The following is a 5,948-nucleotide window of genomic DNA, read 5'->3' as shown; positions in this document are numbered from 1 at the left end:
TATATATATATATATATATATATATATATAGATAGATAGATAGATAGATAGATATACAATAGAATAACAGCTAAATATTTGCATAGGGACAGAACAGTTATTTGGAATATAAATAATCACATAGTAATACTTTATTTTATTTAGAATAACAATTATAATTCTAAACTATTTACAAAAAAACATAATTATTACAAATGTATGACTAAATTATTAAAAAGCTTTTTGGCTGGTTAGAATGAATGAATGAATGAATGAATGAATGAATGAATGCATGAATGAATGAATGAACATTTATTTATTTATTTGCCATCATATTTTCTCTATTCACCTGACTGATTGGTTGGCATGACTAAACATTTATTTTGGATTTTGTATACAAAAAGTAGCTGCCAAATCCTTGTATTATTCCAAATGTGAGTTCTCCAGTGAGAGCGGTGGTAACTTCATACTGTGACAGCTCCTGTTCTTAAGCCCTTTTTGGACAGGACTAGTTTTCCCTGGGGAGGTCAGGTTAATTTGTGTTTCACAGACATACTTTGCGATTTTAATCCTCCAAAATCAAACACGTCTGTTTTTCCCCCCACACAAGAAACACAAAATAGCAAATTACCTACTGTTTTTCGGCTAACTCAAGGGGTCCTCTGAGAAATCTAATCCGGTCCGGATAGGGATGTCTGTGGAATGACATGCCGCTTCTCCTCATTTATTTTGACCTTCATCGAATACCGTAACAAAAGTTAAATTTCTCATCACATTGCATGCTGCACCTTCATTATGGATTTCGACCTTTTTTGCCAGCTTTCTGGGGGAAAGTAAAAGTTGGCGGTTCAAGTGCTGCTGGCATCCAATCCGACGTAAAGGGAAAATTAAATCAAGCAGAGTCCTATGGCTGACTCATATTTTTTTTTACAATAAAACAAGCCTGACAAAAAATAGGATTTGTAGCCAGTTGTTGCTAATACCAAAGATAAACACATTAGGGTTCAAAAGCTTTAAGGTCTAGCAGAGAACCACTGATTTTGCTGAGGCGTGAAATGTTTAAGCAGAATATTGATGTGCTTCGCAACATAATGGAAGAACAGGCCTGACCTCCGCAATCCTTTACTCTGCTTCACTCCCCACCCGTTTTACAGCCTCGCCTCCATTCCACTGTCCGGGATGTGTATCTGCGTTGGCTTCCAGACCAGATCAACTGGAAAATTACACGTCTGCCCGTTTAAGCTCCGCTGGCTAAACTCTGTTGTTGGGCATCAACTCAAAAGTGGCAAGAGTTCATTTAGAGCGGTCGCCGGCCGCGTTAAGCGTCGAGGAGAGGGAGTGGGAAGAGTAATAGGTAATAGAAGAGCAACACACAGGCTAATACATCGGCACAATTAGCCGCAAGCCGAGGCAGCTGTGGCGTGACAGAGGCCTGAGGGTAATTGCAGACCCCACTCATCACTGCCTCTCGTTAATATAGAACTCTGCACCCCTGGGAGAGAGAAAGAGAGGGTCTTCCTCTTCCTTTCCCTAGCCCCGCTCTCGACTTCCATTCCAATCATCCCTGAGCACCACTCTGCTTCATGGTGAGCCCACTCTGTCTTTCTCTCAGGAGATTGGAGTGTGCACCCTGGTTCTACCACATGCTGGAAAATATCTGTTTGAAAAGCCCGGAATGGAGAGTTCGATCTTGAGCGCGCTCGTAATACGGCCTCGTCTGCATATTTGGTGAGCGGTGCGGCTCGTGATGGATGGCAGAGGAGGAGGGAGGGAAAAGGGGAAAATCTGAAATATTCCACTCAGACGCAGCGGCTCTTATGGAATTACGCCACAAACGATGGTTAAATCACATTTTGCGATGAACAACGAAACCATGAAACCAACAACGCTGACTAATGTGAAACTATTACACTTGATGTGAAAATCAAGCTAAAAATTGTTTAAAATATTTTTCATTTTTATTTTATTTTAATCATTTTAAATATTTTTGAGATTTTCTGATTAAAAAATTTTTTTTTCTAATAATAATAATAATAATAATAATAATAATGACCACAACACAGTATTTTACCAAATACTTTGGATTTATATATAATTTTAAACATATGTATGTATAATCTTACCTTATATAATCTAATAATAATAAGTTTGGGGTCAGTTAATTTATTTTGTTTCATTTTATTTTTATTTTTATTATGATTATCTGAAATAAGTAAATTTAGCTGCATAAATAAAGAAATAAATCCACATATACATACATACATGCATAAATCAATAAATAGTTGTTTGTTTGTTTTTTAATTCTTACGATTTAAATTAACTCCAGACTTCAGTGTCTTGTGAGTAAATTAAAATGTGAATAAACAAATGAATGATGAATATAAGAAAAAAATGTTGACACATTTCACCTGGCATCATGATAATCCTCACAGGACATTTTTTGCATGTGAATGAAATACATATGAGGATTAAAAACTAATAGCATGATTTTGATGACCTGCTAGTGACTCAGAATACAGTATACATACATTTTATTGGACACATCTGTGCTGTTAGATTATATCAAGAGAAAGTCCCTGTACTATCGCACATACATTTTATTGGACACATCTGTGCTGTTAGATTATATCAAGAGAAAGTCCCTGTACTATCACAGTATAAATGTGGGCAGAACATCTTGTGATGCAGAAAAACCTATCAGGGTGTGCTGCCACCATGGGTAAAATACCTTGTCAGGCAGAACTAACCCACAACCCTAACCCTAACATTATAAGAACGCTTATATAGCACACAGTTTGTCTAAACATTATTTTTGCATCAGTTAAATCACCATTTTGCAAGACCCAAACCTTCAAGTAATTGCATATGCAAATAAAGAGGATAAAGTGAGCTCTCAAATTCATGGGGAGAATCGTGGCTCTGGTGCATTGCTGACCATTACTCAGCATCCATGCAGAGAAACACCTCGAGATCATTGCATCTGGAAGAACATTATAAAACAATTTATAAAAAAAAATAGCTTTATAGTCATCAGAACTCAAACTGAACCCAAAAAGATGCGCAAAAACGCGCTGGAAATCAAGAAGAGAGAAATAGTTTGCGCTGCACCGTCAATTAATCGCAGAAAGTGAGTATTTTAAGAAAAGATTACCTTTCCACAACGATGCTCCTTCTCCTCCGGTGAAAAGTGAAAGCCGGTGGTCGTTTAATGAGGACGGGGTGGGATAGCGCTAATTAAAGCCGGGCGGAAAGATCAGACAGGTTCGGTACGGTTGCACAGTACCTTAATGTTCTTCACAATGTGCACCAAAAAAAAAACAAGCTTTCATTTTCTTCACGGACCGCAATTTGCCTCTACTTTTGCTTTCGCGCACAAATAGTTCCCATTCTTGTGCTCGACCCTTCTTCCCAGGTGCGGCGAATCAGATATCTAGATTCCTGGGCTTTTCAGTTTCACCTGGCAATAAAGAATACATATCCGTATGCTGCTGAAATACAGGACAATCCAATCCGTCAGAGATGTAGATCCTCGAGAAGGAAGCCTCTCGCAATATCATCCTGATAGATGGGTGAGTTAGAAGACAAATACGCACGAAGCGTCTGCTCGTCTTGGAGCACGCTGAAGAGTGGGCGTTATAGGGGTAGATCTTCACTGCTCACTTCCAATAAGCATGCATGCCTCCGCCTGAAGCGCTGCTCCTCTACATGCACACAAACAGGCGTTCTGTCGGATGGCAGAAACTTGTGACTTTGAGGTTGGTGAGAGGTAAAAAGGATACATCGTTACAGAGTATGAGAGGAGAACTCAAGTCAGGCGAAACTAAAGGAACACAACAGGGGGAAATATGACATGAGCGCCCGGCACGTGAGTGGGTTCGTATAATCGGACGGAAATTAAAATAGACGATAATCTGACAGGCGCGCTGATAGAAATGCGTTGCACGCTTAGCTTTCTTTGGCCAGTGTCAGTGGTTTGGTTTGTTTCAGCACCACGGACAGCGCACACGAACGCTGATATATTTGTACTGGTATGAACGTGGTTTGTTTTGCTGTTTGTAACAATAAAGAATTTACCGAGAGCGTCTCCGGTATGGAAATAGTAAGTAATTCAGTTCACGATATAGGAATATATCAATCAATCAATCAATCAATCAATCAATATCTATCTATCTATCTATCTATCTATCTATCTATCTATCTATTCACTCACTCTTCAGTTGCAATATCAATTTGTAATGCACTAATTAACTTGTCACTTACAGGTTAAAAAAAATAAATATCTACACTCTAAAAAATGCTGGGTTGTTTCAACCCAACTTTTGGTCAAATATGGACTAACCCAACTTTTGGGTTAAAAATTTAATTTAAAAATGTAACCCAACAGCTGCGTTAGTCGATATTTGACCCAACGTTGGGTTGAAACAACCCAGCATTTTTAGAGTGTATAGACCTATCTATATTTTCTAGATTATCTATCTATATACATTTTGTTAAATATATTCTGATTGTTTAAAATAACTGCTAGTCACATGGTGCACTTACACTAACATAGATGTTTTATTCATCTAATGGATGTCTATCTGGCTTTCTGCCAGTTAATTCATCTTTTTATTTCGTGCTTACTTTTGTAGGCGTTGTGACTCATTAAAGAAGTCAACAAAATTCTAGTTGTTATTTTAGTATGCCATTTGCTACCCTGTTTGTTGTCGCAGGTACAGTTGTTAGACTTTGTTCCCACTGCAAGTTTGTTTGATTTAGTGACCTTGCAACCTAGCATTTCCCAAAACACATTTATGTAAACAAATCAATATTTACAATGAGCAAACTTTACTCATGCTCAGACAGGAACAACAGTATATCCAAGATGAAAAAGAAGAAAGACAATACAAGGCTTACCTCCCCGAAAAGATGTTCTCTAATATTTCGCTGCAACTTTTTGTGAAGCACATCATTCAAATTTCCCCACGCAGAAAGCGGATGTTAATTCGCAAGCACACACTGATGAAGACAATTGCATGACAACAAAAATGTATACAACGTTACAACTGTACTCTTATAATCTAGATCTTGAATCAGCTGGACTAGTTTTTAAGGTCATAATTCATCTTGTAGACCTTATTTTAATAAAATAAAATAAGTATTTGTCATTTATTATTTACACCAATATAGTGTCTTCCACCATGTTTTCCTCATGTTATTATGAAAACCTAATATCCTCACACTTTTGGCACAGGCCGAAGAGGTTACTGCAGCTAATATGACCCAGGGACCTTGGGAATGTCATTTAACCTCAAGAGACCTTGAAAGAATAAAGGAAACGGATGTGATATCCTACAAAATGGAGGTCTGGTGCAGGGATGAAAGAGACAGCATGCCTGCTGCACTACTCCTTAGAGACATTAAAAGCGATTGGCGGCTGATAAAGAGAAGTAGGAAAGTCGATAGGAGACTGAGTGAAAAGAAAAGCTGAAGGGTTAGTGTGAAAATACACAAACACTCCGGAAACAAAGCAGCTGTCTAAAGGGCCGATCACTGAATCACAAAGAAAACAAGAAGGATAAAAAGTGAAACAGGTAGTGCGTAGAAATAATAGAAAGAGATGAAAGACAGGAAAGGACTGACTAAGGTAAAGCTGAATAATTGATAATAACTACCTTGTGGGGTGTCAGATGTGGGGAAAACAGAACAATAACATTATATGTGTAAGTCAGTTTTAAACAAGACGTTTATTCTGTCAAACCAGATTTTTTTTCCCCTTGTTTTTCTTGGTTTTCTATTTTCTACGTATTTCAGGTTCCAACTATAATTGCTTAGAAACTGCTTTCCCAATCTAATGACAAATAAAAACTACAACCACAGATGTTTGACTTGTTTAGGTAAATGTATGTATGTATGTATGTATGCATGTATGTATGTATGTATTTATTTATTTATGTGTTTGTTTGTTTGTTTGTTTGTTTATTTATTTA

At 37.5% G+C, this 5,948-nt stretch overlaps 1 protein-coding gene across 1 annotated transcript in view; it reads right to left on the bottom strand.

Moving 5' to 3' along the window:
* The window catches only part of LOC107758157 (leucine-rich repeat and fibronectin type III domain-containing protein 1-like protein), a 127,023-nt gene extending 123,440 nt beyond the window's left edge, over positions 1–3,583 (bottom strand). The window contains exon 1 of the mRNA XM_016575826.1: positions 3,131–3,583. The gene's annotated coding sequence lies outside the window, so the exon portion shown is untranslated. The remainder of the gene's footprint in view (positions 1–3,130) is intronic.
* Between the last annotated feature and the right edge of the window lie 2,365 nt (positions 3,584–5,948).

Source organism: Sinocyclocheilus rhinocerous, unplaced genomic scaffold (assembly GCF_001515625.1).
Source record: "Sinocyclocheilus rhinocerous isolate Xijiao unplaced genomic scaffold, SAMN03320098_v1.1 scaffold894, whole genome shotgun sequence".
NCBI lineage: Eukaryota > Metazoa > Chordata > Actinopteri > Cypriniformes > Cyprinidae > Sinocyclocheilus > Sinocyclocheilus rhinocerous.
This window is presented reverse-complemented; position numbering and strand designations above follow the sequence as displayed.